Here is a 24442-nt window from a genome sequence, read left to right as displayed (position 1 = left end):
GCTTGCTAGAGGTGGCATTGCAAACTCAGCTATTTATGGCAATGCACAGTGCAGTCTGCCGACAGCAGGCCTATTTACTAACCACAACAATTCAGTACATCTCCCTTGGCCGGCTCAGCGTCTCAGACCTTGGGGTTTGGGTCTGAAAGGCATGCTATAAGAGCATGGATTGACGCTGTCACTTGGATCCTGGTCTTAATCAGCCAATGGGCCAAAATGATTTTTATTTTTTTAAAATGAAACAAGGTCATTTTAGCTAACAGCATCATTTCTTCCATTTGTAGGAAAACAGAGAAGGGGACAGCTCTGCTTTAGGAGGCTACAGAGTGTAGGGACCTTGGAAAATAGGAACATGCCTTATATCATTGGTCCATTTATATAGTTCAGTCATGCCTACACTGACTGGCAGCTGCTCTTCAGAATTCCAGGCAGGAATGTTTTCCAAGCCTACCTGGAGATGTCAGGGATACCACTAAGCTACAGACCCTCGCTTGCCTGATTGTGGAAGAGACAGAAACTTGAGTTTATCTGTGGAATGTAATTGCTGCCTGGTTAATTTATTACAATATTTTTCTGCCGCCTTTCATTGCATAGTGGCCTACTTTGCAGTGGACAGTCATTTATTTCAAGGGCTGTCAGAAAATAATAATAGAATCATAGAGTTGTAGAGTTGGAAGGGACCCCAAGGTACATCTAGTCCAACCCCCTGCAATGCAGGAATATGAAGAAGGCCCATTTGGGGATTAAACCTGCGACCTTGGCGTTATCAGCACCACACTCTAACCAAATGAGCTACAAAAGTTAACAGTTCTCTGTTTAAAGGATCCTACCAGGATTCAGTTTGTTGGTCCTCATCCAGCCCACTACAGTGGTACCTCTGGTTAAGAACTTAATTCGTTCTGGAGGTCTGTTCTTAACCTGAAACTGTTCTTAACCTGAAGCACCACTTTAGCTAATGGGGCCTCCTGCTGCCGCTGCTGCACGATTTCTGTTCTTATCCTGAAGCAAAGTTCTTAACCCGAGGTAATATTTCTAGGTTAGCGGAGTCTGTAACCTGAAGCGTATGTAACCTGAAGCGTATGTAACCCGAGGTACCACTGTACTGCATTCTGGCACTGTTTCAAGACGTTCACAGCTTCTCTCTTGATTCCGATATAACAAAGAAATATCCAGAATCTACTAATGACTGCTTCCAGTGCCTTCACATAGATAGAGAACAGCGCTGGGAATAAAACAGTGCCTTGCAGCATCCCACAGTACAACTGCAATGGGACAGATATACAACCCCCCAACGTTATTCTCCGAACCAGGCCTTCTAGGTAGGAGCGTTACCACTGCAACAGAGTGCCACCAACTTCCAACTCACAGTCTATATTATAAAGAGGAAAATCCTAGAGTGCCACCAACTTCCAACTCACAATCTATATTATAAAGAGGAAAATCCTAGAGTGCCACCAACTTCCAACTCACAATCTATATTATAAAGAGGAAAATCCTAGAGTGCCACCAACTTCCAACTCACAGTCTATATTATAAAGAGGAAAATCCTAGAGCACCACCAACTTCCAACTCACAATCTATATTATAGAGGAAAATCCTAGAGTGCCACCAACTTCCAACTCACAATCTATATTATAAAGAGGAAAATCCTAGAGTGCCACCAACTTCCAACTCACAATCTATATTATAAAGAGGAAAATCCTATATTATTTTGTTCCAAGGTTCCAATTTTAAGTTATTAATACTAGGTGCAGTGACAAATGTGGAAAACATTCTTGAATTTGGTGGAGCTTTAACAGCAGGGTAAGATCTGAAAGTTAGCAGAGATAGACAAAACATACAAGTTTTGTTCGCAGCCGCAGGTGACAATGCAACGAAGACTTGCATGCTAAGGACTGTTTTCCTAGCCTGTTCCAAACCCACAAGTTGAAGCAACAAGAGCAGCACAATGGTTTCAGTCAAGGAATGGCTGGACAGTTGTGGTTTGGCCTCCCTTCTGTCTCTTCCAGGTGCATTTTCCAGCACTCTTTGATACAGTATATTTTATAAATAAACATAATTGTGTTTATCCCCGGACCTCATTAGGATGCACTGTCTGTGTTTCTGGGCCAGGGACAATGTTTTTGGAGTGGGTGTTAAGGACACATTCTTTCAAACATTATGCTTGGGACGTGCAGCTAAACTGTTTGCAGATTCCAGACTGAAAACGGAGGAGCTACAATAGCAAGGAAGAAGCGGAACAAAATGCTGGGTTGGATTGGACCTCAGCCACAAGGGCTCAGATTAAAAAGGAGTTAGAAATATCTCAAAACAAGGTTTTATTTGGCTGAAAGCCACCTAGGAAAACACCCCACGGGTTAGCTGAGTTGGAGTTACTGTGGCATTCAAGGTGTAACCACAGTGTGTGAGACAGATGGAGGTTACATTCCATACTTCTGTGTTTAACCTGCTACAGCGTACCTTTCGGAAGACGGTTATGAAAACACCTGGTTCTGTGGGACAGAGCAAACAATTACATTCCTTCCTAGGGGGGGGGGAGTACAGCCTAAACCAGCCCCCATCAACCTAGTGCCCCCAGCTGTCTGGATCTGATGGGAGTTGTAGTCCGCAAAACAGCGGGAGGACACCAGGTTGGTGAAGGCTAGCATACACTTTGAGATTTGGATAAAATCCACATATCACCGTTGACTCTAGTTAGTCCAGCTTTATCTTCCACAACCAAACTAAGGCAGACACATTATACCTATCCCATGTTGCTGCAGTGGAGACCACCACCCCTTCCATACACCTGCCACTGTAATTATGGATGCTTTGCTAGTAATGACAACAACTTAACATTTACACGGCCTAGCTCAAAATGTGCAAAACACTCCACATACTAATAATTGCTACAGCAGTCCTGAGATGTAAGGTCAGTGCAGAAAAGTGGTTAGAATGTCAGACTGGGGCTGCGGAGACCTGTATTCAAATCCCCACTCAATTATGAAGCTTGATGGGTTCAACTCTCAGCTGAAACTACATCACAGGGTGAGGATAAAATGGGGAGAGGAATGTAGGCCAGCACACCTAATGGAGCAAGTTATGCATTTCCAAAAAAAGAAGACAAACTGTTGATGAGCAACTTCAAAGCTCCTGCTCACACTTTTTATAGTTCCTTTTCTTTAAACCAGACCTGGACAGGGCAGCCTTCAAATAGAGGACTGTCTTATGACACATGGCCACCCTAGTGATACCCAAAACTGCTGCCTAAGGCAACTGTCTCATTCCGCCTAACGTTAGAGCCAGTCCTCTAAGAGGGAAGTCTTATACTTTTCTCACTGAAACTTTTTTTTAAAAAAATAGTAATTAAAAAGCAAATTTTCTTCCAGTGGATATTGTTTCTCCTCATGGAGCCCCACTGAAGAAAAACAGCTTTCAAACATAGACAAAGAAAGGGTTTCGCTGTCATAGCCCCTCCCCTCTGTTGTCCATATTGTGCTTTTAAACACCTGAGCCCTCACCCTGCTTATAGGGATTCTGCAGTGACCTGAGATAGATGGTTCTAGGGCCACTGCATCTGCCTTGGCCCTTAAGTTGCTATGCTGCAGCTCTGCAGCATACAATTCATTTTATTTTAAGTCAACATTGCACTAGGCAGCATACAAAACAACCGAATGCCATAATCTTCGCCCACAGAACTGATAATTTCTGTTAGATGGGGCATGCAACAATCTTCTTCAGATCAAGTTGCCATATGACTCCTGACCAGCAATTCCAAACAATATGAGTAACCCATGACCAATCTTGTAGGAATGAACATTATATATTCCTTCAAAACCACAAGCATTTGAGAGCTGGTTCTTTTTTTGCTATTTCCACGCAAGACACTTAAAAGCACTTAGGAGCATGCCTCATGCTATTTGTGCTTTGTGTGAACCATGTTAAGGCTGGATAGAATCAAGAAAGTGAAATAAAAGTTCCCACCCATGTAGGTTATACATTCACGTTATGTACTAATTTAGGGAAAGCCAACTGAAACCTCCTATGTGAAAACACTCTTAGAGGAGCTTTAGAAGAACAAACAACTTCTGTTCCCCCCATCACAATACTTTCCTTCTTAGCAAGTTTTCTCATAAGTCAGCTAGCCAGTCAGTTTCCATGGGAGGCAGAGACAGCAGGTTGCAGCCAATGCTAGACCTACTAAGAGTAAATCCAAGGACATTAAGAAACATTATTAACTTGAGTCCATTAATTTTAATGGGTCTACTCTGAGTAGCACTTAGCATAGTACAACCCAGAGACTGACTACAAAGGATGAATGCATGAACCCTGCTGGATCAGGCCAAAGATCCATCTAGTCCTGTTTTCACAGTGGCAAAGCAGATACCCACGAACCTGAGTACAACAACCTTGAGTCACCCCATTTGTAGGTCCCAACAATTGGTATACACACTGCTTCTGGCAGGGGGATGTAGCACATAACCATAAGGACTAGTAACAACTGAGTAACAGTCCTCCATGAATTTGTTTATTCCCCTTTTAAGGATATCAAAGTTGCTGGCCATCCCTACATCTTCTAGTAACTAATTCCAACTATATGTGAAGAAATACTTCCTTTTGTCTGTCCTGAATCTTCTAACATTCAGCTTCATTGCCTTCTAGTATAAAGAGAGAGGAAGATGGAAGGGGAGTGGGAGAGTGAGAGGAGTGTTTAGTTCAGTCTTTAGCTTTGATTATTATAGTTCCATAAGAACTACACAAAGGTTATGAACAGATAATATCTTTAATTGTGCTTGATTGTCATAATAGTGACAAACAACAAGGACATATGGCATGTTAGGGACTAACAACTTTATTATGGCATTGGCTTTTGTAGACTAAAATCCCATTTCATCACATGCATGTTTTATCCTTGGGTGGGGAAACTGAAAACAGTGGGGTCAGAAAGACTATGAAAATTCTGTTTGAAAAAAATGCAATTTTGTACTATGGAAAACGCAAAAGAAGTTATTGACAGTTCTATTTCTGTTGGGAATTTCCATGCTCAGTTTTCTTTTAAGTGGTTAAGGACATAGCTTAAACCAATACTTGGACCAAATATTGTAGACAGAGAACTCCTAGTGGAAAGGAAAGGATTTTCCACTACTTAAGACAAATAGAAATAAAACTACTTTGGAAGGCAGAAAAACAAGCTATATATTGCATAAATTCAATTTTTGAGAATTTTAGTGAGAATTTTCCTTCCAAAGTTTGCTTCAGGATTGTTCCAATCACCCCTGCTCCTAAAAAATAAAGTTGTGTGTGTGTGCCTAGCTAACATACTATCTGGTGATATCACTGCAATATTGTATTCTGAAAAGCAGCTAGCTTCTTTTATGTTACAGCAGAGGAGAATGTTTGCGCTGTTTCTTCCCCATGTGTTTCTAGTGCATGTCAGGTCATACATTAAGAGGAAATGGTTTTCACTGTAGTGGTGAGTAAGCGTGGGTGAACAGGAGACACTGGAATGGTTTTAATTTCTTTACAGACTGACTTTCATGTTCTTGGTAGTTGCTAAGCACAACTTGCTCCAGCATATTCCCTCCCTCCATGGCTCTACAATATAAATGCATTCATTACTATCAACTGGTTTTATTATCTGGGCAAAGCTATAAAGACCTCCCCCACTACCACCATCCCTTTAGAGTTTGCAAGCTGCATAGGTTGTGGTTAATAATGCAAGGCCATCAATAATGGCATCTGTGAGCCATCTGTCTGCTTAAAGCAACTCCAACTTTGCTCTTTAGAGGGGGAGGAAATAGGAAGAAAAAGTTTATTTATACTTAGAGCCTTGGACAATGGCAAAATGTCTTCCGAGCCATGTGCTGGATAGCTTTGGCTTCACTGCTAGTTTGGAGTCGCCATCCACACATACCCATGAATACAGGAGCCCCCACTTTTTCCCACTTGTGCTGTCAAATAAATGAAGCATTGCATCAATCAGTCCATAAACCCTATGCAACGGGAATGGCCCCATGCTCTGTCCTTAGACCTTTATACCATCTGGCTTCCACAGTGATGGTGGGGTTCAGATAACCATTGCTGCATTGAAAGGAACAGTGCTATGCTTCATGGACAGTCTAAAAGGCAGGTCTGTGTGCGCTCTGTTCTCAGTGCTCGCTTCGGCAGCACATATACTAAAATTGTGTGCGCTCTGTTCTTAAATATATATATTAAAATTCTGCACCAAGAAAAATATGGATTTTGCCAGCTGTATAAATTATACAAATTGAGAAAAATCTGTATAATTTATTCTGGTTGTGCTTGTCATGGGGAGGGTCAAGAAGTTATTCAAGGCAATGAAGCCCCACCCCAATCACTGGAAGGTCTTATTCGTCCACTCTTCTGACTTCTATTTTAGTAGGCACTGCCTGTACCCTTTCCAGGATATCTTTGCTGCCATAGGACTAGAAACACACACAGAGAAGAAAACAAAACAAAGCTGAGATTCTTAAGAATTCTACACCCAATGCTGGATTCTGCTGCCCCTCAAAAATGCAGCATACAAAAAGCTCTGGCTTGAAAATAAAGAAGTAAAACCCAGAATAGCTTTGTATGGGTAATCAGCAGGCAAAGTTCATACCAAAAATCGTGACCACAAGAAATGGCAATGCATCCCAATAAAGCAAATAATACAGTCTACGTTGGTCACCTATATAAGCTGCTGGATGCTGCCCAGCAAAGTGCATTCCATTACACATTTCAGTTCCTGCTGATAAAGGAGCTTACAGATGAATTACTCATCTCTAGTTATTTGAGATCCATTATCGCTACTAGCACTGAGTAATTCATCTGCAAGAGCTATTAAAGTTATCCTTCATTAGCAATCTGTGGTTTTTTCCTATTGTTGGTTTGATTACATTATTTTATCTTTTGCTATGGCTGCAATCCTTTATTCATTCTCTCTCTCTCTCTCTCTCTCTATATATATATATATATATTCCCTAACGGGCATTTAAGCAGAGGAACAAGCAGATCTGAAAACTATTATCTTTCCAGAATTAAAATAAATACTGTGGCATTTTAAAGAGTAACAAATTTATTGTCTTTAAAGTACTACAATATTTCTTTTTCCTCTTGCTGTAACAGGTACCACAGCATTGCTTCCCATCAGTGGTGTAGTGGAAAGGGAACCCAAGGGTGCCTATCTCTGGGATATTCTTTCAGAACAGGAAGGAGTGTTGATGTCATCTGATGGAGCAGCAGTGCAACTGACAGTCTCTCTGGCAAGTGAATGAGGCTTTGAGAAATTTTTGAGAATTAATCAAGCAGAGGTTGGATACGTCTTTCCTTTTCTTTGATGCAGTTCCTACTTCATACAAGGAGTTAAAAGGTAACACTTCTCTGAAAGATTGTATGCATTTCTAATTAAGCGCTAAAGATTGCATTTCAGGTAATGGAAGATATTTTGCTAAAGTACACTGTGTTTTACAGTTTGAACCCATAAGTCAGAAGTCAGCACCACTGAGCAGAGGTGGAGTGTATGTTACTGCTACCTGGGCCGTGTGCACAGGAAGCCTGCTGCAGCCGCACCAGCCCAGCCCTCGCCGCTGCTTCAAAGTCACAGCAAAACTTGTTTTCTCTTCTTTTGACAAGGCTTGGGATATTTCTCCAGGCCATAAACAGAATTCACCTAAATTCATGTAGGGGTTTCTTTGCCACTCAGAGCATATGCAGCACTAGTAAAGGTAAAGGGACCCCTGACCATTAGGTCCAGTCGTGACCGACTATGGGGTTTGCAGCCCTCATCTCGCTTTATTGGCCGAGGGAGCCGACGTACAGCTTCCAGGTCATGTGGCCAGCATGACTAAGCCGCTTCTGGCAAACCAGAGCAGCGCACGGAAACGCCGTTTACCTTCCTGCTGGAGCAGTACCTATTTATCTACTTGCACTTTGACGTGCTTTCGAACTGCTAGGTTGGCAAGAGATATACAGCACTAGTGAAAGGCAAATAGCCACAGCAGCACAGCTGGACCAACAGCCTGCACTCATATTATCTCTGGGGGATAATATCAAGTTAAGGATATGCTGAATCCCACCAAGAACTAGACTTGCCAAAATTTTTGCTTCCTTCAAAATTCTGAAAATGCTTCACCCATGCCAGGACCCCTGACTGCATCATGAATTTTTGCTCTGGGTGAAATCAGGGGGCAATGTCATCTAATCTTAAAACTAAAAAGCAGGGGAGGTGGATGTGTGGCAAAACAGACACCCTAACTTTTACAACCCCAGATTCAGGTAGGTAGCCATATTGTTCTGACACAGTTGAAATATATATATAAAATTGTCCAGTAGCACCTAAGAGACCAACTAAGTTTGTTCTTGGTATAAGCCAGGCTTCCTCAACCTTGAACTTCAAGATGTTTTTGGCCTACAACTCCCATGATCCCTAGCTAGCAGGACCAGTGGTCAGAGATGATGGAAATTGTAGTCTCAAAACATCTGGAGGGCTGAGGTTGAGAAGTCTGGTAGAAGCTTTCATGTGCATGCACACTTCTTCAGATACACACAACCCCATTTGATCTTTGCATCCTGCAGCCATGTAGACACAGAAATAGTTTCAAGTAAGAATGGAGAGTCTCCAGCCAATGATTCAGTGTTCCTTTAGTTAGGTCTAAATCGCTCCTCCCTCCCAACGTTCTTCGGTGTCTGCCATGTCTAAAAACATAAATATATTCATGAGCTCCATCTCTGGAAAAGGTACTCTAGTTCAGAAAATAAATTCCATATGAAATTTGCTGTGGTACAATGGAGCTTGGCATCTGATGCCATAAGGAAGCTTTTCTTCTCAGCTGCCCCCCGCCCCCACCAAAGCCGTTGCCAATGTTCCCTCCAGCTTCAACACATGCCTGGACCCAGCTGTAGAGAACACGGAGGGAAGTTAACTCTCTGTAATGCCCAGGGTTTTTTTTCCATAGGCAGTCCAGGGGATTAAACTGTGAAGCAACGAATGTGCAAAAGAAAGAAAGTTCATTTTGTATCTTCAACTTTAAATATGTAGAGTCGCAAAATTGTGTTTCAAGGCAGATGAGGTGAAAAATAATGTGCTTCCTCTGAAAACAATCTCTCACCACTTCTTGCTAAAAAGTCATGGATCTCTGTACCCAAAAGTGCCACCACACAAAACTACTTTCTCTCTCCTCTGACACCCCCTCAAAGGAGAAGGGGAAACACACACATAGCTCCTTTTGCTGAAGCTGGGGGAGGTGGCGGCAGGGGGCAACGATGAGAGAAAAAGAAACTTGTTTATGCTTCTTTTAATATCTCCCTTCTGTTTTACATTTACAGTCTTTTCAAAAGATACGGCATAGGCTTTGCCAAGATTCCTAAAGAGATATCCTGAGAAATGTAGACCGGTTTCCCAACCAAAATTCAAAGAAAACAAATGTCAGGCCAGCAATTGATATGAAATAGTTTAAAAATGAGAAAAAGCTGCCTCTGAGCTAGGTTTACATTAAACTACATTTCTGCAACAAGAGGGAGGGGAGACTCAAAAGAATTTCTCTCAGCCAGGGAAGAAAGAGAACCTGGGCAGGGTGGAAAAGGCTTATGTTACCTGCTGCCAGTGAGGTGTCCAAAAACTGCTTGGTGAGCGGGGTGCCGGGAAAGTAGAAGCCTTGTTACTTTCTGCTACAATAAACCTGGACATAATTGGAGGTGGGGAAGTGCTGAAAAGATAACCTTTTGAATCTGAGCCAGTCCCATACAGAAGTACGAAACTATTTACCAGCCTATAATAAATTTTAACAGCCTGCCTGCTTGCTTTTACTTGCTTGGCACAATGAAAAATATTACTGGGTAATAGCTGATCTGGAAATTTTCTGGAACTGACTCCAGCACATAAATGGCCAACAAGCGGAGGTGCCAACTTGAGTAAATATTTGGGGAGGGGGAGGCAGGTAAGCCCTGCCCTACAGAATCGATCACAAGATGTGGCACCCCCCCTAATATGAATGTCAATGTCCATCAACTTTGGGTGCCCCCAGAGTTTTATGGGGGGGCGGTGAAGGGACCTTAGCTGCTAGGAGTTGGCTGCTATGCCAACAAGCCAGTGAGGGCTGGGCGTAAGATAAGCCAGGGGTGTGGAATCTGTGGCCCTACATAAAGTTGTTGAATTCCAATTTCCATCAGCCCCAGCCAGCATTCAGGAATGATGGGAGTTGTAGTAAGGTAGCAGCTGGAAGGCCACAGGTTTCCCACCTTTTGATAAAGCACCTCATGGCAGAGAACAGACAGTGAAGCAAACTAATTCAGGAGAGTTCCTGAGGGTAGATGGTCAATTTGGAGTTCACAAAGTCCTTCTTATCAGTCAAAGGCTTGCAGCATGGATGAGTAAGCTATGATCCTCCAGGTGTTATGGAGCTCCTACTCCCATCCATCCCAGCCAACATGGCCAATGGTCAGGGATGATGGCAGTTGCAGTCTAGCTTCAGGTTCCCATCCCTGGCTTACAGAGAAGATGTTCTGCAATATCAAGACTGTTGGTCCATAAAGTTCAGGTCTTCTTTAAAAAAAAAAAAAAATTACTTTAATCATCAACAACTTTTAAACCTCCATAAAGTATCTGCATGTTTAAGATGGAAAATGAAAAGCTGGTAGATCGAAGAAGGTCAACTGACAGAAGAAGTCTGCAGCAGAGCTTTAGCAGAAACCAGGACTGAGGAGGCCTTCAGAAAAAGTGTTGTCCAATGGATCCCAGGTGGCTGGTGGTTCCATATTCATATTCCCAAAATACAACGCCTCAGAATTTCCATTGTTTATATAGCAGCATTCCATATTTATATAGCAGCTGCCATTCTTTTTGAAAAAAAAATCCCACACATCAGTGCTAAGGCATGACAGGACCTTCCTGGAATTGTTTCATATTTTGGGGGAACTAAGATGGTGGCTGAAGCTAGAGCTACTGGAACCCAGAAGGCATCCCTATTGCAAGAGGGCACCAGCAACTGCCTTAGGATGCCAGATAGTGACAACTGGCCTGGATCAAACATCATGTTTTTCCATGTATCGGTTATGTTATCAATCATCAATTGAGCAGCAAACTTTCAGCTTAACTAAGCCTGTTGGGGGATGCCTGGCTATCTCCAGCCCCTCTCCACTGCTAAAATTTAGCACAAGACACATATAACAGGATGTCATTCTGCTCAGTGTTGCCCAGCTCCCTTGCAAGTTAATTCAAGTGGAGTATGGAAAAGCTAAATGCACTGACATCATATTACATGTTTCTTGAACTAGGTATTACCAGGAGAGTTGCCTACTGGTGGCACATTACCTGAGGGAGATGTGGTTGGAAGCTAACATCCACCATAATGCCTAGTTAGCCTCCCCTTTCTCTAGCGAATAGTACACAACACTTCCAGAGCCAGTTATATGGCTTATAAAGCATACGCCCGCCCCCCACATCATCTCTTTAGGTGGGGGTCACATGCTTTATTACCTCCCTTCATCCCTCATTCATTAATCCTATTCCCTCTCTCCTCCGCCGCCACCCCCGCTTCCATGGAGACATTTCAATGATCACACGTCCCTTAATCCCCATCACAGCACTGTAGACAGAAACCCTTTTATTTCCTACTGTATATGCCATGGGTCTTTTCCTTTCACAGATGTGGTGTGATAGATTTAAATATTCAAGGAGCTTATGAACCTCTAGTTTGTTCAGTAGGTGTGTTTCATCCTCACAGATCTCACGAGTCAGATATTAGCAGTCATAAACCAGTCAGGTCTCTTAGAGGCCACCTTTTGCTGTGTGCTCAGCACCAACACATTCCTGGAGCTGGTTTAGGCTCCCCCCGCTACTTTCATATACTGCTCCAAGATTTTCAGGCAGATATACACTCATTTTAGGCACTTTTAGTGGATATATCCTTAAAAAAAACTATTCTGGGATTATGTAATATGGCAACTATTTGCAAAGTTAGATCATAATATGGAACAAACGCATTAGGAGAAATAGATTAATAGAAGGATGTACAACCGATTAGATTCTACTGTTGATATCACATGGTCCATCTAACTACTTAAACCATGATTAAGGAGTAGCTGCAGATCAGGATGTAAAACCATGACTTTGCAAACCATGGTCTGCACCTAGCAAACCTAGTTTCCCCATCTCCCCAGGCTTTATGCTCACAGGTTAGCAAACAGAACTTGCTAGAATTTTTGAAATATAAAAATTAAATAAAATAAAATCCAGTAGCACCTTAGAGACCAACTAAGTTTGTTCTAAACTCCAGAGGCAGGTCTTAGCTTTCTTTTAATGTTCAGGATTGTAACCAGGGTTAGCACTAAACATATTTAACCATGTCTGCACACCACTGGACCAGTATGGTCTGCACCTATTTTAAGGTATTACTGATGTCTCAGGGGAAAAAATATCAAGAAGTATGTAACTAATGAGGAAATGATAGTATTTGACTGAAACTGCTCAAATTACCAATATTTTTTAGCAGGGCTACAACCATTAGTTAGGCAGTAAGGGCAAATTTTGTTTTGTGAGGCAATTAGTTACAGGCAATTAACATAGGATCCTTAATTGTATTAAAATTCTCTAATTGTTTGGCAACTATAGTTTTGAGTCAGATCACACACAAAAGAAAAAGACCACCTACCCCCAGCTGTACTTTATTTACCAGCCCATTAATGTACGTAACTTCAGAACCATCAACTAACAGAACAGTCAACTAACTTTTACTCAGAGTCAACCCATTGAAAATGGACCTGGGTTGGTCATGGTAATTAATTTTAATGGATCTACTCTGAATATAACCCAGTATATCTTTTTAGTTAACACTTCTCTATCAGTCGGGTAGTTAGATCTATTGCCACAATGCTAGTCTAGTTTAATGACATCTTTCATCAACAAACTATGGTTTCTCAGACTGGAAATGCATTGTAAGCCTACATACTCCATGCGCCCTTTGCACCTCTCCTCGTCTATTTTAATACATGATGTCCTGGTTTGTTAAAAGCACAGCTTGCTATTTTGTCCAAGCTGGGTAACTGGCTTGAGCACTTCTTACAAAAAGATTTCAGATCAGGATTTAAATCACACAGGAGAAGAAGTCAAGAATGTATGCCTCTTAACAGTTGTTCATTTCTATGTGGAGCAGCTTTCCCCAGCCTGGTGCCATCCAGACTACAACTCCAATAATTTCTGAACAATAGCCATGGTGATTGGGGCTGATGGGAGTTGTAGTCCAAAACAACTGGAAAACGCCAGGTTAGGGAAAGCTATTTTAGTTACCCTTAGCTCTAACCTACCATGTAGACAACAGCATCTTGATTTTATATACAGTGGTACCTCAGGATAAGTACTTAATTCATTCCGGAGATCTGTTCTTAACCTGAATCTGTTCTTAACCCGAAGCGCCACTTTAGCTAATGGGGGCCTCCTGCTGCCGCTGGGCCGCAGGAGCACAATTTCTGTTCTCATCCTGAAGCATAGCTATTAACCCGAGATACTATTTCTGGGTTAGCGGAGTTTGTAACCTGAAGCGTATGTAACCCGAGGTACCACTGTATCAGTCTGTACTGTGCCTTTCAGGTCACCTGCTTATCCACCGAGCTGGATGGGCCATTGCTGCAGGATAACTGAGGGCATGTTCTGCTTCCTATTTCCACTGTAATTGTGTCTTAGCAACAAGAGTGCTGTCAAAAGGAACTAAATCCACAAGACCTACTATGCATGACCAGACTCTCTCACACATTAGCTCTTTTCAAAGAGTATGCCAGAGAGACTGGGAGGCAGGATCTTGCAGCTTTTCATTTCTGCCTCAATGTTCTTCACAACCAACCAACAGCTGTGTTCACGATTCAATCAAAGTTTGCCCAGGCTGATGCACTGCACTGCCAGTCTGTTGGGAGCCAGGGCTGCATGTATACTTCCCAAACTGCAACAAGGGACAAGCTTCTTACTCTGTTCTGACTAGTTGCCACGAAATACTGATATGTTGCATTATCAAGGTCATTGAAATAAAGCATGCAATTAGAAGAGACAAACCTTCAAAGCAGCACAGCGGCCAACGACTGATGGTCTGTCTATCAATCCAGATGATGAGCAGGGTCTGGAGAAGATGAATGGAGAACATGAACTGTCAATGCAAATGAACAGAAACCCAACTGAAGGGAGACCTTCCTGATCTGCTCCCCCTTGAACAAGCTGAGCCTCTCCCCTCTTCCTGCCCTTGCTTTGCCCTATAAGAATGACTGACAAGCCCAGCTTTAACTAAGGGATTTTGTGGGTTTAAAGCATGTGACCATTTTTCCTCCTGTTTTGTCCATTAACCCCTTTTCAAAAATATAAGTCAAGTTTTTCCTCTACACAGCGTTTTCTTCCCCTCCCTCGACTGCTCTCTTCCTTCCAAGAGGAATCCATACAAAAGCAGCAGCAACTAGCTAGGACTCTAGATACCATCTCTTCCCTGGGCACCAGGCATCAGCCCTACTACCACCACCTGAACTAAAACACCCCTGCTTTAGAAAAGAAGTAGTTGCTGCAGATAAAATAAGGTTGCCTACAGGTGACTGGTGAAGGAAGCCAGACATGGGGGAGGGGGGAATTTGTGAATATCCTCATGGATTTTATTTATAATTTTTAATTCACTTCACTGTGGTGGGGATCAGCAGCTAGAGGCCTTCATATAGCGGGGATTCCTCTCTTTCACTGCCAACCCAGATATTTTGCTACCTGGGTTGGAATAGTAAATGGTGCCCCCAACCCAATCATGATGCATAGTAGCCATGACTGGTCTGGTGATTCTATTTTGGCAACTGCAGCAAAAAAATAAAAAAGCCCACATGGGCCTCTCTCCAGGTATAAAAATTAAATAAGAAAATATTAAATAATTGACAATTTGCTGCCCTTTCATGACACTCAAAATTGGCTTCCACAGGCATTTGCCTCGCACTGCCTAATGTGAGGGCCTTCCAATGAATCTAATTGCTTTATAGGCGCAGGGAGATTAGCAGAAATTAATAAAGTCATTTTTCATTAATATTCATCACTGTAGTTCATGAAGGCTTCAAACTTTGTGTACTCCTTGAATGAATCCTATGGGTTGAGTTTATTTTTCCAGCAGTACTAGTGGGCTTACCATATACACTAGTTCATGACTCACAGCACCCTAGAAAATCTTCCAAAATTGTTTAAAACAGAGATACTGGTGAGCCATAAGCTGTACTTGTGTCGGAGCATTCACAAGGCCAGTGCCATCATGCCACACACTGAAAGCTACAGAAGGTGTCACCCAGGGATGGATCACATGATGTTTTTAACACGGTAAGTTACATCTGTACAGAATTCATTACCCCAAGTTTCCATTTCTCAGAAGGCCTTGGGCTGTGTGTAAACCACCACCATATTCTGAACATAGCCCTAAGCAATTTTGGAAACCCCACCATGAAACTATGTAGACTGCATAGGGTTTGCTGAGTGGCTTGATGCCACTTTAACAAGCAAGCTAAATAATACGCAGCTTCTACAGTATGGTCTATGGGAGCTTAGCCAGGCTAGGATGATTCATTGGAAACCGTAGAACCCACTTATTGGATGTAACACAGTGCTTGGAAAACTCCTGCTCTTACACAACTGCTCTCCAAAGAACTACCCTCCAAACACAAGTTTGAATTTTAAAATGAGAAAAATTCAGAATGCCTCCTTCAGGCTATGGTCTCCTGAACTCACTATCTCTTTCCTCTCTCACTAACCCTTGCTTCATGGTGGATCTGAAGAATTTTAGCAGATATATATCTCCATACACCAAAAGTTTAGACACAATTTTCATATTTTAACATTTTATTAGCTTAGCTTAAAATCCTGAAAACATTGGATTTACAATGAAAACTTTGAGCTCCTTTAGCAGTTGTAAACTGCACACCAAGCTAACACACCCAGTGCAAGGTGTAATTTTTTCCATGAGCTTAGAACAGGTTCCAGACACATGTTTTATAAAGTTCAAAACTCCATTAGACATTTGATAGGGCAGAGAAGAGTCAGTGTAACGCTTCCAAAACTTTCTCACTAAACAAAGGCAATGTCAAACTATACTTAACGGCAAACTAGGCTACCCAAAGCCCATGTGCTGACTTTCCCTGTAGACTATCCCTGGTTCAAAAAAAAAGTCATGTGTCCTTTCATGTCCATATTGGACTCTGCCAGCTACCATGCAAAGGTTTACAGGGGTGCTGGTGAAAGAGAGAACTTCACCCCACTAAGACAGACAGACAGACTTTCTTTCAAATAAAGTTTTTATCCAAGTTCTTTGAAGTCATCAAGGCTACTGCTACTCTGTGGGAAACTGAGATATTTTCTGAATTATTGCTACAATGCCGAACATCTCACATGTGATTTTATTGAGATAATGCAAAGCACTTTGAACATGATAAATAAAATACTATATAAAAGTTTACATTTTATCACTCTTGCACCAAAGGTTATTATGTCTGGCTATTAAGCAAAAGGTTGGTGGCTCGAGTCCACCCAGGGATTTGGTAGCCATCATCTTACTCACTTCCCTACCCTTCCAGTCAATGTAGGCCACTTGCCTTCAATTGGGGGGTCAAGACACATTAGTGGGTCAGGGCCTGATCCAAAGTGAGTCACGACAACAGCACTAGCACCATGCAAATATATGGTAAAAGACTGAAAAATTGGGTCCCCAAATGCATGTTTGGGTTAGAAGTGGGTCCTGGGTCTGGAAAGGTTGAAGACTACTGATGTTGACAATTTTGGGTTAGGTGGACTAATGGCTTGACTCAGTGTAAGGCAGCTTTCTTTGTTCATTCTCTGATAACACACTAAAAAGCACATTTGAGTCTCTGGCACATTACTTACTCTATGTAAGGATGGATAAATCTGTCAATTTCAGTTTCTAATTTTTCTAATGTTAACTTCAGATCTCCACATTTCCACAGTGTGGGATAATTGTATATTATTTTGTAAAGACCTCATGACAATTGGTCAGCATTTGATTGAACTTTTTCCCCCCTTTGCCGGCAAAAAAAATCCATTCCTTCCTTCCATTCCAGAAGTAGCACTCATATCCCAGATGAGGAAGAGCATCAGCAGAAATTGAGGGTATCAGTTGTATGTCCTCCTCTTCCTCCATGGAACCCAAAGAGTTCACACCTGCTTCAAGTCAGGAGTAGAACTGCATCTTGTGCTCTTGGACTTGCAGTTATTCATACTGTACTAGACCCACACCCTTTTGTAGACTACAGTGACTGCTGCACTGCTCTGACAATCCATGGTGCAATGTCAGGACAAGGTTTTTTGAGCCACGCTGCAACCTTCCAACAGTTTGACTTCACCCCCAAAGGCCCACTCCTCCTTTGTCTCCGAAGACAGACAAATGGCAACCAGGCAGCTTCATTGTTGCAGGACTTTTCCCAGGCACCTGCATTGGTGCTACAGTCTTGAACTGGGAGATGCTCCCATACAAACATAACCCTCACCTATTGCCTCTGGTACGCTGAAAACCTTGCATGGATTAAGTGTGTCTGAGTCTAAACTGTGTTTCCTTGGCACAGTTCAGCTTACAGGTTTCCTGTGACCTGAGGTGCCTTGTGCAAAGCTAACCATACGTGCAAAGCAATATCTCCTCCCACACTTGACAAAAACACGCAGCTTGAAAAGTTCCAGCAACGCTAATCACCAGCTATTCAAAATTCAAAGCTGCAATATCTCATTACTGTGCTCCCAATTTGCTCTGCAATCAAACATCTAGGCTTAATCTCTCTTAAAGGGTTCCAGATTCCCAGAGGCTAGGTTTTTCTCATGGCTGTTGAGATCACAAGCTCTAAAACGTTGAAACAAAAACTGTTATCTCCTCCCTTTTTATTCCCTTCCGCTGCTGAGATATTATCCGGCGGAGAAGGAAGAGAGAGGCGTGGATAGCTATAATTCTTTGCTGACAAGATCGCAACTTAAAAGCTCAAGAAACAGCACTATGTTCTTAGCTGCACGCTACTATAAAGAAGTTTGCCCAAGAACTCAAGGAGTGTGTGTGTGTGCTTTGATGCCCCTATCTGGGATAGAATCCACCCTCAGAATCCATCTCCACAGAAATTAGATATAGATTGTTCTACAGAATTTTGACGGCTAGTCTCACCTACCAGGGCCCAGAGGACAAATGCTCAAACCTTGGAAGCTAGAAGTGGTAACTGTGGTATGGAAACAACAGAAATATTTGGTGGTGGGGTGGCTGGCTGTGCCCATGGAGACTTCTACAGCAAAATCCACCATCTTGTAGTACCATAAAGACTAATTTATAAATGTTTGTAGACTAGAGCCTACTTCATCAGATTACACACGTGCGCGTGCATACATAAACACACACACAGACACACACATAGTAGGGCAGAGAATTATAGCTAGTGAGGTCAAGAGAAAAATAAATGTTTTTTTAAAAGGAAGAAACATAGTTCGCTACCAGGCAGCCTGTTTATGGCCATTCATCCTGATTGTTGTTGTTTAGTCGTTTAGTCGTGTTTGACTCTTCGTGACCCCATGGACCAGAGCACGCCAGGCACTTCTGTCTTCCACTGCCTCCCGCAGTTTGGCCAAACTCATGCTGGTAGCTTTGAAGCATCCTGATTAGTTTGCATAAATTTTGCAAGGAGGTTAGTTGACACTGGCAATTTTGAGTTAATTCATTCATTATTATTTTTTGCAGGGAGGGTATACAATGTTGCATCTGGCAATTGTTACCCCATACCTTGCAGCAATAGTGGCCAGTGTGGCAGAGTAGAGCTGTGGAGTCAACTCCCCACCACTGCCGTTGCTGCTACTTACTGGAATGGGGCTGGTTTCTCAGAAAGAAACTGACCTTGTTAGAGCCTGCCCATGAAACTCCCTAGTGCTCAGGTAATCAGGAAATGCTTAACAATGTACATGCATGGAATGTTTTGTTGTATTTTAAATTTTTTTTTAAGTCATCCAGAGTTCCTGGGGAAACCCAGCCAGATGGGTGGGGTATATTATTATTATTATTATTATTATTATTATTATTATTATTATTATTATTATTATTATGTTTCTTGGCTGGTTATGGTATAAGGGGGTTGTTTGTTATATTTTTTTTCCAAAACTGAAAAATAAAGTTAAGAAGAAGTTAAAACAATAAAGTATTCTAACAGCAGAACCAGAAGCTTGTGCTCACAGAATCTGGCTCTCCTTGCTATAGAAAGGTAAATTTCCAGAGATGGATGGTGGTTAAAGTCTTGCAGGGTAAAGAGGTGTTTGAAGAGAGGCAAAGCTTCTGCATCTCTGCCCAAGCAAGAAGGAAATCACATGTGTGGTTGTGCAACTCTTTGGAACACAGACCTGAATGAAGAATTGCATAATGTTACAGTCCCCTTGTTAAGAGTCCAGGTGCTTGACAAGCAAATCCATTACAAAGAGCAGGTGGGCGCAGATTCAAAGCCAAAAGGAAGGCATCTTTCAAAAGGCAATGAAAACTGCTAAGGTGTGAGGAAGTGATTATTCACTGAAAAGTATGAAAATCACTTTGCATTGATATGGAAAAAGAAAAGAAACACTTTTCCAGATGCTTCTGGATTCACTCAAGACTGATGAAAGATAGCAAACTAATGGGCTCTTCTGCCTGCTGTCATTGCATTAGCTCCTAGCGCCAGCCAGTTCCCAATTTACTCTGCTGATAGCAGAAATCAGAATCTGACCCAGAAACACACGTACACACATTTTTTGTGTTCTAGGAAACAGAAAATATTTTGAACTGCTGGCTGCTACTATCCTTGTTTGGGCGAAAGGCAATACAGAGCAACTATGTGTTCAGTGGTGTTGTCCAACACAGTTAAATTGCAAGGTGGAGGAACAAATTATTTGAGGGGGGTTGAAATTTAAAGGTTATCCATGTTTGCCATGTGCAAATAATTAAAGTAATAAACAATGTATGTGGGAGGGACGACCTATACTCATGAGATGTGCATGCCTGGCAATGAAAATAAATGCCAAATTTTGTAATATTACACATGTCAAATGACCATTGGGTTGAGAATGCAATTTACCCAAATTTATGTAGGATTATTTTCAAGAAAACCCACATCATGTTTCTGCTCTGTACTTCGCAAGCCTTTTTCTTACTTTTGCATTAGTTAACTTTCATAAAAAAGAGCAGCTAAAGACTTTGATTGAATACACACCATATATTTAAGGCATATTTTCCCCCACAAAAAAATCCTAGGAACTGTAGTTTACCCCCAGAACTGCAGTTCCTACCACCCTTAAACTGCAGGTTCCAGGATTCTTCGTGGGTGTGAGGATGACGAGAACGTGCTATAAATGTATGGTATGCTTGCATCTTTAGAACTTGAACAGAAGCATAGCACTGAAAGACCTTTAGATGAGAGCTGTCACAGCACAAGTTTAATAAATTTCTTCATTTACTGCTAACAAGTTTTCTTGCAGTGAGCTAAACAGAAGATGCTTAGGTTAGGTTTTAATAATCCCAACCCCTGCAGCAGCTTTTAGCAGTATTCTGTTTTGCTTGTAAATCCACTGCAGGGACTGGAAATATCCAAATGCCTTCCACTGCCGCAGCATTCCAAATATTCCAAATAGGAGCTGCTTTTCCAACTTCTTTCTGTTATAACAACAATGGAAAGAAACAGATTAGTCCTAACTAAAGGTCTATGGTTATCAGCATTACCCAGGTTAACTGCACACCATTTAACTGATTAACACCTTTCAGCTATCATAATTTTCAGCCGAAAACAACAGCAGCAGCTACTTTTCAATAGGCAGAAATTATAACAACAACAACAACAACAACAACAACAACAACAACAACAACAACAACAACCAAAGTGCACAGGTGAGTAAAACTCACTTCTGAACAAAACTAACATACCAACAACTTCAACATAAAATGTCAGCATAGTCATGGAAATAGTATTATCAGGAGTGGCCGTCCTGTTTTACCGTCTTAGGCAAAATGGGAAGGTGACTCCCTGTGCTCTCCCACCATCTCAAAACCTTGTTTACAGGAGTCATGTGGCTGTGGCGTCTGGCAAGATCTCGCAAGAGCCCCCAAACCAGAGCCACTTCTCCTTGCTTATCCAGTGGCGGGGCAGGCGGGGATGTAGGCAGGGTGGGCACCCACAGTGGCACCAGAGAACAGGCGTTGGCAGCTTCCAGCAAGATCCCACAGGAGCTCCGAGAGTCTCATGACTCTCATGAGATCTTGCGGGAAGTTGCCAGCACCACCATTTTCTTCTTGCTTCTGCAGGGTAAGGCAGAGCACCCACAGGCCAGTACCCCTAGGATTCTGCCGCCCGAGGTGACTGCCTCAATCTACCTCATGGGTGGGTCAGCCCTGGGTATTATATACACTCAGAATACTTTCCCCCAATGAAATATGATACCTAAGTTTTTTCTTCCTGTATTCAGTTTTATCTGGGGTGATTCCAGACCTAATTTTCTCTGTGTCTGGCATGTTAGCTTGCAAAACTATCAGCTGCCACACATAAGCATTTTATTTTCAACCATGGGTATTCATTGTGTTCTACCTTTTGCTATCCACAACAGCAGTGGAAACTTGGTGGAATGTATCTCAATTGTGTTTCCTCTCCTCTCCTCTCCCAGCCCCCTTCTGTTACTCTCTACTATCTTTTCTTGTTCTAGGCATGTGCACAGGTATTTCTGTACCCACACACACCTTCAAAATGCTGCATGGAAAGAGCCATGCTTGTATCATTTGGGATGCCAGAAACAAAACGGCTAGGGTTGTGCTTATGTGAGGAGCACATGGAAACAGAGGTGTGGAGACAGAGACCACTCCCTGGAATGCCAATACATATGTGACAAACCACCCTCCCCCAAATATGCTACAGATCTCCTCCACACAGGCAGCAACCGTGAATGTACAATTGATTATTTTTACTTACTGGATTTTCTTCATTACGGAGAAATATAGGTTCAACGTAAGGAGAAATCTAGGTTTACCGTAAAAAAGAAAAGTAAGTAGCAGAATGGGCATCTTGATGCTGGCACATCATACAGATACTGTAAAGAATGTGTGTAAGAGTCACACTGATTTCATAATAAACACCCGTCTGGAAGCACCATTAGAAAGCATGTAAAAGATTTTAATTCCAGGACCATATTTCTGACCCAGCAACTGAAGTGCTGAACCACCCTGTCTGGCATTGTAGAAGCAATGTCAATGGTTGAAGTGAGAGTATACACAATTCAAACAATGTAGGCTGATAATTAAAAGCTCTTGTGCGCAATTAGTCGTGTTACCCACTGAACTTCACACCCATCCTCTCTCTCTGTTCCAGTAACAGCAAGAAAAGCCTGCTTTTCCAGACGCTTCACATGTCCAAATGTCAAGGCCTGAATGGAACTTGGGCAGCAACCCCAAATGGATTTAACTCCCAACAAAATTATTAGGAGCAGGATCAATTTGGGCAGGCTATCAAATTTTAGAAAACGTTCCGTATTAGCATATTTTAAGTGGAGGCAAATCCAGCAGCCTAGAGAAAAGCAGAGAGGAAACACAGGCCAGGCCCACAAGCCCGCACCTTGCCTCAAAGGGCGAAGAAGGCACTTTTTACAATAGAGACCTGCCCTCCATCTTGTTACTTCTGACAGCAGGCATGAGACGGCATCCATACTGCAAGCGGCAATGAAAAATGGTTTGTCACGTCTCTCTCCCTCTCTCTCTCCTGCAGTTTCCTTTAAACAGACGTTCTGTAAATTAAATGGAAGCATATGCTCCAGGAGGGGCTGCCAATGTGGTGTTCTCCAAATGCTGTTGGACGACAACTCCCATTAGCCCTGCGTTGTTGCCCAGCAGGGCTGTCTTTCTAGAAACAGACTCCCGGCACTTCGGGTTAACTCAGACTTGAACAGTTTTGTTTAAGTACAACAGACAGGGAGCCCGGCTAATTCCTAGGCCTCCAGGCCATGCTGGCTTCCTCCTCCCACTCACCTCTGAAAGTTCCCTCTTCAAGTACTTCTTCCCCTTGGCCCAGGAACTCACTCTGCATAGATAATAATAATTTATTATTATTAATACCCTGCCCATCTGGCTGGGTTTCCCCAGCCACTCTGGGTGGCTTCCAACAAAATATTAAAATACAATAGATAATCACTGCCCACTGGTCACAATGATGAGGGCTGTAATCCAGCAACAGGAAGAGGGTACCACCTTGGCTACTCCTGTTCCAGAGCTAGGGTTGCCAAAATTTCAACTGGTCACTGTTACTATAGCTTTCATAGCAGCTGCTATCTGCTTATATGTTGTTAAGAGGTACAAGAGCAGACCATAATGTTTTGTTTTGATTTTCTGGCTAGCTGGCAACTCTTTTTAGCATCTCCGTTGCACACACAAATCAGAGTGGATAAAAGAGTGAGAAAGGCGACATTTCCTGCCGCTAGGGTTTCAGACTCACAAATGTGTCTGAAATCCCACAGAGGAAAAATTTCACAGAAGAACGGGTTCAGGTTAAGGGTAGGAGGAGGAGGAGGAGGAAAGTTCAGCAGTGCTGTTTCCTAAGAATGGTTTGGGGCAGAGAAGCAGACAATTTAATGTGCAGTCTGGCCATAAAAAAGAATCACCCTAAGTCAGTGATAACACTAAACTTTTGAAGGACTGCTGAGCTCCTGTCATCAGATCCAAAAGGTTTACCAAATGACCATCTCGTCCAGCATTTTGTAGCCAAGCAGATGCCCCTATGGAACGCACAAGCAGGACCTGAACGCAACAGCAACTCTCCCCATTTGCAATTCCCAGCAACTAGTATTCAGAGGCATTCTGCCTCCGACTGATGAACTATGATACAACCCAGTATCAGTTTTAGGATCTCATCTGCAGTTGCATTAACAACACCTTTCGCCTCTATGTTGCCTGGCAAAGACCATGAACAAATAGTTGAGAGGGACTTACTGTAGCATCGCTTACATACCTCTGAATGAAGATGACAAGAGCAGCCAGCTCACTTACTGTGAAAATTCAGCAAGCCCCTCGTGGCTTTTATATCTCACACAGGTGTGGCTTTGCTTGGGGGTGAAGTGGGCTGGGCATTGCTCCCTATGAACAATAGGAGATTTCCTTAAATGACAGCGCGCTTGGTAGGACCATCTCCCAGTGAAGCCTTCCTGGCAGCAGTAAGGAACACAAGAGTGCAACTCTCTCCCACTCCTTTCAGTCCCACAAACACTTTTTGAAATAAGAAGTCTGGTGTTCATGACACCAAAAAGTGTGCAAGAAAGTTGGGCTATGCTTTCTCCAATACTGACAACAGGGAGCTCATTACTAACTTGCACAATTGATAAGGGTTTACTGTACTTAATGACTTCACATTATCATAAAATATAACCCATATGTCAAAAAGGATAGTGACCCACGCTTTAAGAATCAGGGGCAGTAGAATGCAGTTGCAAGAGCTGAGAGAATGC

General features: G+C 42.4%; 1 protein-coding gene across 1 annotated transcript in view; it reads right to left on the bottom strand.

The window, feature by feature from the left end:
* The window catches only part of COL8A2 (collagen type VIII alpha 2 chain), a 163100-nt gene that overhangs the window by 72593 nt on the left and 66065 nt on the right, over positions 1–24442 (bottom strand). The window contains exon 2 of the mRNA XM_081871682.1: positions 14021–14084. The gene's annotated coding sequence lies outside the window, so the exon portion shown is untranslated. The remainder of the gene's footprint in view (positions 1–14020; positions 14085–24442) is intronic.

This window comes from Podarcis erhardii, assembly GCF_964252035.2.
Source record: "Podarcis erhardii genome assembly, chromosome: 7".
Classification (NCBI taxonomy): Eukaryota; Metazoa; Chordata; class Lepidosauria; order Squamata; family Lacertidae; genus Podarcis; species Podarcis erhardii.
The sequence above is the reverse complement of the archived record's forward strand: the minus strand, read 5'-3'. Positions and strand labels throughout refer to the sequence as shown.